This window comes from Wyeomyia smithii, chromosome 3 (assembly GCF_029784165.1).
Source record: "Wyeomyia smithii strain HCP4-BCI-WySm-NY-G18 chromosome 3, ASM2978416v1, whole genome shotgun sequence".
NCBI lineage: Eukaryota > Metazoa > Arthropoda > Insecta > Diptera > Culicidae > Wyeomyia > Wyeomyia smithii.
The window spans coordinates 73,382,979-73,397,211 of record NC_073696.1 but is presented as its reverse complement, the minus strand read 5'-3'; the positions used below and the strand labels follow the sequence as shown (position 1 = coordinate 73,397,211).

General features: G+C 38.3%; 1 protein-coding gene across 2 annotated transcripts in view; it reads left to right on the top strand.

The window, feature by feature from the left end:
* Nucleotides 1-14,233, top strand: part of LOC129733221 (androgen-induced gene 1 protein-like) — a 30,369-nt gene that overhangs the window by 14,509 nt on the left and 1,627 nt on the right. The gene's annotated exons all lie outside the window — the stretch shown is intronic.

Here is a 14,233-nt window from a genome sequence, read left to right as displayed (position 1 = left end):
TCTGGATGGGCACGAGTTTTGTATATTCAAACAGGTCCAAATGAGTTTCCATGAACCAATGATTATGTGCTGTAAATAGCTTGCAAGAAAGCGAATGTTTTTATTTTTCTCTAACGCAGTTTACAGATCGTGATGTCATTTTAAGGCGCATTTCAAGTCTTTGAAATCATCAACGTTTGCATACTCTATGACGGGGAAAATGTTGCTTGGCAGCTCTTGTCATATTTTTTCGCTACTCCGTATGCATACAACGAGCGAACTAATACACGCCCACCGGATGAATTGGAGATTGAAAAAACTTGTAACATGTGCAACTTATGCGACGGTGTGTGATTTTTTTTGACTTGAGGTGGAAAGGGAGCATTTTTCGACAGAAAAAACGTTGCATGTGGTTGAAACGACCATTATTAGATAGTCGTACTCTCATAACACGTGCTAAATATATGACAGTATGTGTTGTTACTTAACTGGGGAAGAATTTCATTGCTTTTTAAGTAATGGATTTGTTACCTAAAAGGTAATTTCGCGCTATTGCTTTTAAAGTAATAAGGAAAAGTTTTGCGTGTACGGTTATGCAGAACGCGAATGCCGGCGCGATGCGATTCGCCTTACCGTGGTGAAATGTACAGCTCTTTTTAAGGCAAAGTAGAGCTATACATTTCAACAGATTTCGTCTTGCCGAATCGCATCGTGCCGTTATTTGCGTTCTGCATGACCGTAGCCAAACACTAAGCGACGCAAGCACGTAATAATAGTCAGAGTATGCATGTAGATGAAGATAATTAACTTTGGATTATAGCGCAAAACGAGAAAATATTAACGCTTCAAATAATCATTTGTTTTCTTCAAATTTCAGTTGTTCAATTTAATATCCGTTGAAATGTTTGTTTATTATCTGATGAAGCTCTTATATAGGCCAAATGATGCATTCCCAATTTACTAGGTCCATAACTCTGCCGACCGTGCTTGGAAAAGCGCGGTATAACGACCAATCAGAGGTCGAATTTTGTGTTTTGACAAGGCTTAAGAGTTTTCAATAGTACAATAGTTCGAATGATAAAATTGCAATTTCATGCATTTGGTAGGAATCTTAGAAGATTTTCTAATCGATTGCTGCAAAAACGAAGGAAATCCATCGAAAACTAGCCGATTTATTAGCATTTGAAATTTTTCTCACCTTTTTCAGTTTTAGATTTACATTTTACATCCCTATGTAGCCGAACTTCCTGAGAGAAGTATTCTAATTCAAAATTAAATCTTCATTAATTCATTTGTTGTCCTTATAAGGACAATTGTTCAATTTATCATAGGATGTAGTGTTTATCTTACATCTCTGTGTTACCTTGATAGTGAGGACTAAGGCGCACGGTCAACACAATGAGAAAGGTGTTTTCACATTGAAAACTAGACACGGCTTTACTGGAGGAAGTGTTGGCAAATGCATCTACCGCTAATACCACCGCTATCATACGAAAGCGCGTCGTTTCATGTGGGGAATATCAACAACGAAAAATGCACGCGTCTAAGCATAACCCGAACTGTTTCGCCGTGCTGCTCCCATTTACCTTTACATCGGCCTCAGGGAAGTACCGGCTGCATCTGCATCTACCGCTGAGGCTGTCACTATACTGCTATTGGTATCAAAAGCTATTAACTCTTCAAATAAGTGCGTTATTTGTACTCAAAAGAACAATTGTTCAATTCAAAATCGGATTTACGCAATCGCATCTCTGTAATATTACCAACAATAATATTCTTCTGAACAAACTGATACAACTTTTCCATTAGGCCTCTGCCATAATAGACGCAAAAAGCGACGCGAACCGATTCGCTCAGCTGTAGGTTAATGTACAGCCATCAGTAGAGCTGTACATCAACCTACGGCCGAGCGAATTGGTTCGCGCTGCTTTCCGCGTCTACTATGGCAGAGACCTTAGAAGAAGTTGCTGGCTGATGTATTCACTTCATGCAAGCCTGCTGCTGATGCTTCCCGCTACCACACTGAAACAGCATTTTAGTGAAGGGAGTGTCGTTGCATCAGCTGACCCTGCTACTATCGATGCTGATATACCCGCTGCAACAGCTACGCTATGCATAGCCATGCCACAGTTGTGGCTGCTATACGCTGGCCCAACTGCTGAGCAACTGCAACGATATCCGTAGCCATGCCACAGTTGTGGCCGCCATTGGTATCCGCTGTACCTGCATCTGCTGGCCGCTATCCGCTATCGATGGTACCCACTGCTCGCTCCCGCTGCTGCTGAGGGAGGACTGCTGTCGTCGCTGTTCAGAACTACTATGAGCGGCTTCGACTAGAACAGGCTCTTATATAGGGATGAAAATAGGAATGAATTATTTTACGTACGTGGTGGAATGATATAACTTGAAAAATATGTTGACTTCATTCTGGTTCAGAGCGATCGTTTGATAAGCTCCACCTCTTTTTTCAGTTTCTAAAGTTTTTCCTCAGTTTCGTAGCACGGATGCACAAAAATGATTTCTTGTGAACATTCTGTCGAGCCGGACCGATAGCACTCTCATTGAAGCAACAAAATAACATGTTTTGTGTCGTGTTATGCAGCTTGGTTGAAGAAAATGTTCCCGTCCCCATGTCGCATGTAAGCAGATTATTGCGTTCAGTAGATAGTGTATCCAGCGAATAAACACCGATGGTGCTCTCACACACGCAACGGTTTTAACCCGTATCTTATTGCGGTTTGTAACAACAAATGATTTCGTTTGCTCGCTGTTGCGTGTTCCATCATGTTGCAACTTGGCAGCTGGGAGACGACGAAATTCTGTTTATGCTGATTGATTGAATCGACTTCATATTAGCTCTGCATAGTCGAACTAACTGCTTTTGTGAATGCGTTCTAACAGACATTTTACTATTCAATGTCGGTTATGCTGATCGCAGCGTTTGCGCTGCCCCTACAGTGGGGAGTTTACTAAATAAAGTAAAAATTAGACAACTACAACAGAATTTGATTGCATCCCGCACAGAATGTCTGCTTGTGTTGATGCCAGAAAATTTTTAACCTTCAATTATTTTTTTATTCGCCTTCTAAAAAGCATTTTGCTGTTCAAAATCGGTTGCTAATTACAACCTTTGAGCTGCCCTAACATTGGGGGAATTAAGATACACGGACAACATGCACTGTGGAAGCTATTTCACATTCAGTAAATTAGACGGGTGCGACAAATTTAAATTGCTAGAATGCAACACAGAATGCTTGTTTGCGTTGACAAAAATTATTTACTTTCAATGACTTGTTTATTTGCCTTCAAAAAGGCATTTTGATTTCCAAAATTGGATTTCCTGATGGCAATCTTCATGCTGCCCCAACACGGGGGGAATAATGGCTGTCTGGCGACACACGCTGAGAAAAACCGCGCTGCTCCTGAGACGTGGTGACCAACCACAGAGCTAGTGCTGCTGCTAAGGAAGGACGACTGCTGTTGTCGCTGTCTAGAACTATTATGAGCGGCTCCGGCTGAAACAGGCTCTTATATAGGCCAAATAGCATGTTTTCAATTGCAAGGTATATGATCCTGTAGACCGTGCTTGGGAAGCAAGCATATAACGACCAATCAGAGGTCGAATTTTTCGTTTTGACAAGGCTTGACTATTTTCAATAGTACAATAGTGTGAATAATAAAATTACAATTATCTTATTTTGGGAAGAATCTTAGAAGATTTTCCAATCTATTGCTGCAAGAACGAAGGAAATCCATAGAATACTAACCGATTTATTAGCATTTGAAATTGGACATATTTTTCACTTTTTTCGGTTTTAGATTTTCATTTCACATCCCTATGTAGCCGAACTTCCTGAGAGAAGTATTCTACTTCAAAAAAAAAAAGGAAAATAGAAAACAAGACGCATTCTAAAACGTAAATGATTTTAAACATAAAGCTTTTTTCAATCCTTCATGCAGATGTAACAAAAATAGCTTGTTTACTACCTCAATTGCATATAAGTCACAGCGGTTTTAGGCTATTTAGTAGATTTACGTACAACGATGAATGTTGCCGCTAAACCATGGTTTTGATTATTGTTTTTCGCTGCAGGCTAATTCGTTGCACTCTCTTATCTATGAAACATTGGAACAAGAGAAACCGCCGTGCGACTGGAAGCATTTATGTCTGCGATTTATGTTTTCAATTTACTATAATATACAAAGGTCTCATAAAACTTGTTTTTGTTGAATAAGTCTGCATCTAACTTTTTGTGTGAAGTTTACTCGAGGTTCGATGCTGGTCTAACAAGTTAGTCGTCGTTTGTTCGAATCCCGGCTTGAAGGTGGCTGTCACCGTTAAGTTTGGTCGTAACACTAGTTTAGCAATTTTCCTGCACACTAACAAAAAGTTCAAACTACGGCAGTGTAAACGCGTATATAGACCGTTCCGATAATTATAAATACACTTACGATCAACCGTCATTTCAAATAACGTGCAGTATTCAACCAAACGTTGGCTGCGTCCTGTTGTTTACATTCAAAAGAAACAGATGCTGTCGTTTTTTCTAACATTTAGTGCAAAATTTTGAAAATGCGTGGCCTTTCTCCCGAGCAAAGAAAGCGAATTGTGCACAAATGGGGCACCGTGAGTGGTCTTTCTATAAGAAAATTAGCCAGAGAAGAAGGTATAGGTGTCGGAGCAGCTCAAACCGCATTGCGGAAGTATTGTGAAGAGTGCACATTTACTGATGCCCCAAGACGTGGTAGAAAACCCGGGCCTGTCGATCCCACAATGGACAAAAAGGTTAAGGAATACTACAAGCGGCATCCTTCAGTATCAGTACGAGATGTGGTGAGAAAGCTTGGAACCTCGGCGAGTAACGTTATGCGTGCCAAGAGAAGAATGGGTCTGCAGACCCGTCGGAAGCAGAAGCAGCCAAAACGAAATCCAAAACAAGCTGAATCTGTGAAACCGAGAGCTCGGAAGCTTTATGACAAATTTCTGACCAAAATATGGGGTGTGTTATCATGGATGACGAAACCTACATAAAACTGAACTATAAGACTCTGCCAGGACTGCAATTTTATACATCACCGAAGGGAAAGGATGTCCCTGGACCAGTGAAAGCCATTTACACCGAAAAATTCGGCAAGAAGGTAATGGTTTGGCAAGCCATTTGTGAATGTGGGAAAATATCTCGTCCATTTATTACGAATGACCAACCGGTAATATTAGGCGTGATCTTCTTTGACCTTAACTACGGCTTACAACCTTCGAGGGATACTTTCGACAAGCCTTTTTAGGTATTTCGGACCACTTAGTTCCCATAGAAACTTTGGTTTTGCCCACTTTCTCATCTAGGTAACCACACAATTTCTGATTAGGTTTAAATCAGGGAACTGCAGAGGCTTTGACTTTAAGAATGCAGCCGTTTTCTTCGCGGTGTGTTTCGGATCGTTGTCCTGTTGAAAAATTTAATTGGTGTTCAGACGAGTTTTCAGAAGGGAAACCTCCAAATTCTCGCATAGCAAGTCAACACATCAGCTGTCCTAATTCCTTCGATATGCGCCGATTTTCCCACTCCAGATCATGCGAATCATAGTGTTGCTACCTACATGCAGCACTGTCTTGTGGATATATGGTTCTTTAAGTGCACCAGCTGATTTTCTCCACATTCTAGAACGTCGTTTTAGTCCAAAAAGCTTAAATTTATGTAAATGAATTAGAATAGCGCAAAAAACTCGACTTTTTCATCAAAATAATTATTTTCAAAGAAATTTAACTTTTCAATTCATCGACCGATTTCAAATCTTTTAGCAAAAAATGCAGGTATTTGTTAAGGCTTTGATCCCATCGTTTGATATTTTTCTCAGAAAGTTAATAAAATTTCACATAAAATATGAAGTGTTGAAGGATGTACGCTTTTTAGTTTCAGAGATAGAATTTTTTGTAATAAAAAGTCAAGATTTTTATTTAAATTTTGGCCAACAATTATGGTCCCTAGAATACAAACAATATTTTTGAATAACTCTAACTTCAAACTTGCTCATCCAATTTTCAATCTTTGTGCGTTAAAACAAAGGTAATTGAAAAAGTATTTTTTTATCAAGAATAAAACAGGAAGCTTTAATGTTCTTTTCCATGAAGAATCGTCAAAAATATCAACATAATTTTTTTAAACGTGAGTGAGGTTAAAATAGTCAGTCAAATACACTATTTTACACTACCTTTGAAATTATTATACAATCGCGTTTCCATAAATTATTTTAATTCTCAAACACAAGAGACATTTTCACATTTTTAATGTTATTTGAAAACCATTCTAGCAATTTCATATGGGGTTTCATAGGCATTGATTATATAATGATCTAATTCCAATGAACAGCAAACTCCTCACTTCTTGGTGGATATAATTTCTTGCAGATGACTGTTATACATCATGGTTCCATGTTGTATTATCAATATACACAGACAAAAGCTCAAAAACTCGTTTTCGGTAACTTTATAAAAACACATAAAATTTTCGTAACGCGACACCGTAACGTTGACGCTATTGTAACTTTGAGTAGAATGCACCAGTTCCACATACCAACATGTGCTAAAAAAGGTCTTACTGAGAACTAAGAAAATCCTGAATACTACTTTTCTACAGTGTGTAACTTTTGCACAATACGAAAAAAACAACTCTTTTTGTATTTCAACACCGTAAAAATGCGACTGTTTTCAATGACCTACCAATTGAATCTACTAAATAGCAGTAATAACTGCGTTTAGACCATAAATACGTCCATGAAAACCCTTTGCTTTCTGAAGTATGCGCAGAGCCCTAAAATAAATGATACTAAGCACATTTTTTGAAAATCGTGTCAAAACTATGATTTTATTAATCATCTATGAGTGTTATTTATTCAATCATATAATCAAGTTTTGCATGTAAATTCAAATGAAACAAACGTTTTCCGTGAAATTCAATGTATCCTTTTTCACACACACACACACAGCAGTTCTGGATTAAATATGCAGTTTGAAATTTTCATGGCGTAGAAGAGCTTGAAATGTGCCATATGTTCATTGCTTTAGCGTTTACTTCTGAGACTTCAAGTGCTGTTTTACTTCGCGTGTTGAATGAGTGTAGTAGAGGCATATGAAGCTATTGCATGGGGCATATTATACTGCATCTAGGGCGTTTTACCCCGGTAGATTGGAAACCTTTGATTTCATCATATTTTTTTAATAAAATTATGGCCAACCATTACCAATGGCCACCATTACCAACTAAATAGTGTATCTAACGACGATTTCTAAATAGATCGACACGTCCCAAAAAAGACCATCTCTCTCCAACAGAAATTGCCCTGGTTGAACCCCACATTACGACGCCTCGAATCGGAGAGAAAAGCAGCCCTGAGAAGGTTCTTTGAATACAGAACACTACCTCGACGAAACCACTACTTATCGATTAATACTCGCTACAAACAATTTAGTCGCTACTGTTTTCGAAGCTTCCTTCGTAATGTCGAGCGTAGGCTCAAACACAACCCCAAATCTTTTTGGAAATATGTTAGCAAAGATAACTAGAACAAGATACCTAACTTCCATATTTTACATACATTTTGCACACGACCGATTTCCGACCGTTGGTGCTGCCATCTGATGACTTAAATTCTCATAAAATTGTCACTATGAGCAAAACCGATTTATCGTGCATAGTCCATCATCGATCGTTGAGCTGTTCAAGATTGTATATGAAAAAGGTGTAGCAGTTTGGTCAGCTCGACGCTTAAGATAACATGCAGATTAATGATATTGTAATTTTTTACACTTAATGCTATTGCCATATTTTTGCACTTCAAAGTACGAAAGAAAAGTGTGAAATTGACTGTCAGAGTGGGGGTTTATACGGAGGGGTTATATTTATTTTCAAGTCCCATTCTACCAAAACTTAAAGTTTGATATGTCGCGAGCCAGGTTTTAGAACCATCGTGCATATGGTTAGGTTCACCGGGGCACCCGATTTTTGCTTTATTAACCTCGGCAAGAGTGGGAAACTTGGCTGTACAGCGTGCTTATAGCGGTTATCAGGAATTTCTGATAGTACGCTCGATTTTAAATGATGCGCCGATAATTCTTGATTCTTCCGAAAAGTTTCATGTTTGAGAACTAAACATTCGTACATATTATTATCATTTTTCGAAGCAGCACCGTAGTCGTCCACATGGATACTGAAAAAATTGTTCCACCTTTCAGCAGTCATGTCTTGGCCTTATCGTCAGTTGATTTTGACGTAAAGTATACATCATATTAACAGTGTATGATTTAGTTCGACTTTTGCTCACGCGCAGCGACAATCATGTCCGATGAATTCTGCAAGAGTCAGGTATCTTGTTCTAGTCATCTTTAATGTTAGCGAATAGCGTAAAGATGATGGCCTTCCTTCGAGTATGCACTTTAAGGGTGACACTGCGAACTCTGTCGAACAAATCTGCCATTTGTTTTCGCGACATTCCATCCGTTTACCTTCAAAAATGCATTGGTAGTCTGGCCCGATGAGTCGTCTATTCGCTCAATCAATTCGCACTGGCGTCTTTCCCTCGGTCTGGAAATCGGCGTACATATTTCCAGTACACAAGAAAGGCCATAAAAGTAACATAAACAACTACCGTGGAATATCCGCTCTTTGCTCCATATTGAAACTCTTCGAGCTCGTCGTGTTTGAACCTTCTTTCTCGTTCTTCAAGCAGTATATCGTCGACGAACAACACGGGTTTCTGCCTAAGCGATCAACGGCCACAAATCTCCTGACGCTCACATCCTACGTAATGGACAGCTTTGACGACCAGTCTCAGACGGACGTCATCTACACGGACCTATCCGCCGCTTTCGGTAAACTGAACCACCGAATCGCTGTGGCTAAACTCGCAAAGCTTGGCATTGGAGGCCCACTGCTTCACTGGTTCCAGTCGTATTTGTCTGACCGGCGTTTAGTTGTGACCATTAATGGAGTTTTTTCGATATCTTTCTCCGCTCACTCAGGCATTCCGCAAGGCAATCATCTCGGGCCTTTGATATTCCTGATTTACTTGAACGACGTCAATTTTCGACTTCAAGGCCCTCGGCTGTCATTCGCTGACGACCTTAAACTGTTTGCAAAAGTAAAAACTCATTCATTTTCTGTCATTTTGCATGATTTATGTGACAAACAAAACATCTACGTGAAAACCACATGCATACTATGTTTAATCACGTAGCATCTACGTCTAAAGGCCTAGAGTTAAAGTTTGGCCGACTGAATTTTCGTCGATCTGGCAGCCATTCTAAAATTTCAAAGAACTAGCAACATTGCAAAAAATCACAGGAGGGTTGTGTGCAAAGCCACGACCGCAAGGATGAAGTAGAATACTTTTACAAGAAAAAAAAAACCCGGCTGCATGCGTGTCAGTCATTTTTCAATCTGTTATTCAATTCAATATCGGATAAGATACCGATCACATCTTGGCGTTATCACTGACAGTGAGAATAAAGTATTCCTTGTGATAAAATAAACAGTGAAAAGCTGCTTAAACACTCAAAACTAGACGGCTCATGTGTTGTCAAAATGAGTTAACTTTTCAATGAATGCATTTACTAGTGCCCGCTATCGCACAGAAACTGTAATTCACTAAAGTGCCTCACTGCATCAGCTGCTAACGATGCTAAGCCCGCTGCAACTGCTACGCTATCCGTAGCCATGCCAATGTTTTGGCCGCTATACCGTGCTATTGGTATCCGCTGTCCCTGCATCAGCTGGCCCAGCTGCTATAGATGCTGAGATCCGTTGCAACTACTGCACTATCCATTGCTATGCCACAGCTGTGGCCGCTATCCGCTTGGTACTGCATTGCTGCTGCTGCTGCTGCTAAGGGAAGACTGCTTTTGTCGCGGTCTAGAACTATTATGAGTGGCTTCGACTGAAACAGGCTCTTATATAGGGATGAAAACCCTATCGATAGTAATAGGAAATTATCGATAACTATCGATAGCCATTTCAGTCGATAATTTCCATCCTTACTCTTATACAGACAAATAGCAAATTTAAAATGGCAAGGTCTATGATTCTGTCGACCGTGCTTGGGAAGCAATCATATTAACGACTAATCAGATCAGTCAAATTTTGCGCTTCATCAAGGATTGACCGTTCTCAATAATATAGTTGCTTGTCATGATTTGGACTTGATGATATTTGAATTTTAATTATGCGAAAAAATAATTTTTATGCTGATAATGAAAGCTTTTCGGATGTTGTACTCATGACTGAAATAAAAGATAATTCAGTACGTTCTGAGACACGGAGATGAAGCCAAATATATATATATCTGTTCCAAATTTCTTGAAAGTGTAATTTGATTTAAGAGAAAATATTAACTCTTCAATTAGGTTTTTACACTAAGGTCGCTTTTTACGCGGTTAGTTGTACCGCATTTGTAAGATTAGATTAGATATACTAACACTAAACTGATTTAATACCGCGTACAAATAATCGTCTGAATCGAGTAAAAATAATCCGCGTTGTTGAAAAAATATCCCGTTTAAAAAAGGCATAAAAACAACCCGCGTAAAAAGCGACCCCAGTGTATTTCATCCTGAAAAGGACAATTTTTTATTTAATTCAATGTTTGATAAGATGCCGATCACATTTTTGCGTTATCACTGGCAATGCAAATAAAGTATTCCTTGGGGGAAAATAAACACTGAAAAGCTTTCCAAAACGTTTTTTTCATTGGATGCATTTGCTAAAGTGCCTGCTATCGCTTAGAGACAGCAGTCCACTAAAATGCCACACTGCATCAGCTGGCCCTGCTTATATAGATGCTGAGACCAACGTCAACCGCTGCGCTATCCCCGTTGCCACAGTAGTGGACGCTTTCGTTGCCATTGGTATCCGCTGCCCTGCATCACCTGGCCCTGCTATCGATGCTGAGACGCGCTCCGGCTCCGCTATCCGTTGCCATACCACAGCTGTGGCCGTTATCCGGTGCACTGCTACTACTGCTGTATCCACTGCTGCTGCTAAGGAAGGACTGCTCCTGTTGTAGTCTAGAATTATAATGAGCGGCTTCGACTGAAACAGGCTCTCATATAGGCCAAATTGCACATTTCAAATGGCAAGGTCTATGATTCTGTAGACCGTGCTTGGGAAGCAATCATATAACGACCAATCAGAGGTCGAATTTTTCGTTTTGACAAGGCTTGACCTTTTTTCAATAGTACAATGGTGTGAATACTAAAATTACAATTATCTTCTTTTGGGAAGAATCTTAGAAAATTTTCCAATCTATTGCTGCAAGAACGAAGGAAATCCATCGATTACACCGATTTATCAACATTTGAAATTGGACATATTTTTCACTTTTTTCGGTTTTAGATTTCCATTTTACATCCCTATGTAGCCGAACTTCCTGAGAGAAGTATTCTACTTCAAAAATAAAAGTCATTTACATGACTATCTCGTATTTTCAATTTCATAGTTTTTTGTTTCAGTTTGTTTTGCTACATATAGCAGTGAAAAAAAAAGTGAAAAAATGTCTTGAGTTTTGTAAATTACCGGAGGATTTTTTAATAACAGAAACGACACGTACAAAGACGCAGCATAAGTTTGGCGTTTTGAAAATATCAATCCGAATAAAAAAAAAAATTTTGCAGTTCCACTTTAATCACGATGATTTATGCTTTGCGTCGAAGAATGAAAAAGGAATACAAGTTACCGGGACCTGTGTATAAGTTTGTGGCTCAGTGAGACACCGGATAATATGTCGATTGATTACGCTCACTCCAAACAAGCTACCCAATGTCCGTTCAAAATTCCTATCACCAACAGCCGTAGTAACTCAGAATGTCGTCCAGTTGTCAACAGAGAGGAAAAACAAAATTAAAAATTAATCAGAAGCAAAAGGTCAGCTACAATAGAAAGGAGGTCTATGGCGTTATGATTTTTGTAACCATTTAAAAAATAAAATAATGTGAAGATTTTTGGAATTCCATGTTTTGTTTTTTGTTATATTCGAGTTTCATCTCTTTTTTCGCATTTTGATAATGCTAAATCACAATACTTCCCATCTACTAAGACAAACTTGACATGTCAAACATTCTTATGTTCGATTGGAACGAGTTTTGACAGTTCGATTGGAACTTTTCAGTGACAGTCGTCCAAACTTTATCTCTACACGCTCATTTTTTGTTACTCTAAAGTGAGTTAGATATCACCCACTTTTGAAGAAAGTGGAGGTACCCTAATTAGGGTACTTTTACGGTTACTCACTGCTGAGTAAGGGCATCATACGTCAAAAACTGAGTAGTATCTACTCTGTTCATGCAAAACAGATATTAACGAAAATGAGTACAAGTTACCCAGTTTGCCTTAATACGGAAATTTAATGATTTCTGTTTTTTGTAAATCTGACTCAATAAATAAAATAAATTCACAACAATCAAAAACACAGATTTATTTTTCATCGAAACATTAGAAAATTCACTAAATCATTCCCGTGTCTTCATTGAATGCGGCACCCAACCGGGTGATATTTGCCCGTGAACTGTGACTTACTTTTTTGTGCCAGATAATCCGTCATCATTCGTCATCTAATACTGCGAAGGATTTAAATTGCATCGATTGTTGAGCACTGTACATCAATACAAATGTTTTCGTTTGTTATCACGAATAAAAGTCCGGCTTTAAACGTAGAACATACAACATGCGGTTGTTCATTTTGAAGAGATCTTTTAGGTGTTTTCAAATCCTCTGCAATACTGATGTTGGGCTGAAATTATTAATTGATTAAGAAATTATTGATTTGATGACAGATCAGATACTTACTGCTAGCCAACGAATAAAAAGCGACATCAATTGTTCTTCGGAAACCAATAATATTGCTGTTGAAAACTTTTGACATATATTTATACTCAGGGGTGAGTAAAAATCATGGATAATAACTCAAAACTGAGTAAACATGGTAATTATGAAAATTTGGGTTAATGTTACTCAATTGTCCAGTACTCGATTACTCACTTTTTGACATTTTGCATAAGAATACCAAACTGAGTAGATCCCAATCAGATTAGAGTTAAAATAAAGCAGCGTGTAGGACTTTATCTACGTCAACTTGGCTACGTCAAACAGAATGAAGTGTTGCGTGAGCTCTCCGTTCGAAAATACACAAAAATCAAAATGGCGAAGCTGTTGTCTAATGTTGTCTTTGAACGTGAAAGGAATTCCTCGATGACTTCCCAATAAGTGAGCTTTAGAAAAACCATAAGAATCCCGCATCGAGATTTTACACAAATTCAGTTCAAATTGCGAGGAATTTCGGGAACATAAACAGTTGCAGCTAACAGTGATTATCGCCAGCGAATGTCGCAATATAATTTTGCCCTTTTGTATGTCGGTAAATTCATTTACGAATTGGCGATTTTGCATGCCCGTGCGACTCATCAAGCAACATAATTGGATAATTTCTGACAACTTTTCCTAGTCCCTCAGGAATTTGGGAAACCACAATTGAAAATTATACGTTGTATGAAACGTAGAACCTATCAGACAATCAAATGCTTTTCACTTTACCGGTAGTTAAATTCTACGTGAAACTCACATGAAATGTATATGTCTACTGAATAAGATTCACAGGATAAATCATCTTACCAGTTCATGATGAACTCAAATGACAATCACGTAAAATCTACATGAAAATGACAGAGGAAAATATTCACATAACTTTTCCGGTAATTATAACGTGAAATATATTTTGAATGTAGTATAATACAATTATTCGGGCCTGTTGATGTAATTTTAACAAATAAACAAATGAAAAGAAAAAAATCACTTTGTCATGTATATCATGTACAAAACGTATTTAAATCTATATAAATAGCACATAATTGTAACAACAATAAACTATCCAACATGCTAAACCCTTAAGATTGATGAAAAAGTTGATTTTTCGTTGATATTTTAGTGCAAGAAGTTACATCATAGCTTAAGTGTTCTAAATTTGATATACAGTACGGTATATTTGTTTTTTTTTTAACAAAAAAAGAGGGAAAGAAATATTTTTGTCTTTGTCACACACACTTTGACAATCGCATATGAGAGTATGCATAGGTGCGAACAGCCTATAAATCTTTTTTAACTTCGTAGTCGCGAATTGAACACAAAAACTAGTTGCGTGTAGACTCTACATTGCGGTTGTGTTTGAAGTAGCCAAACTTTTATTTCAAATTTCTGGCATCGCTGCTACTCGA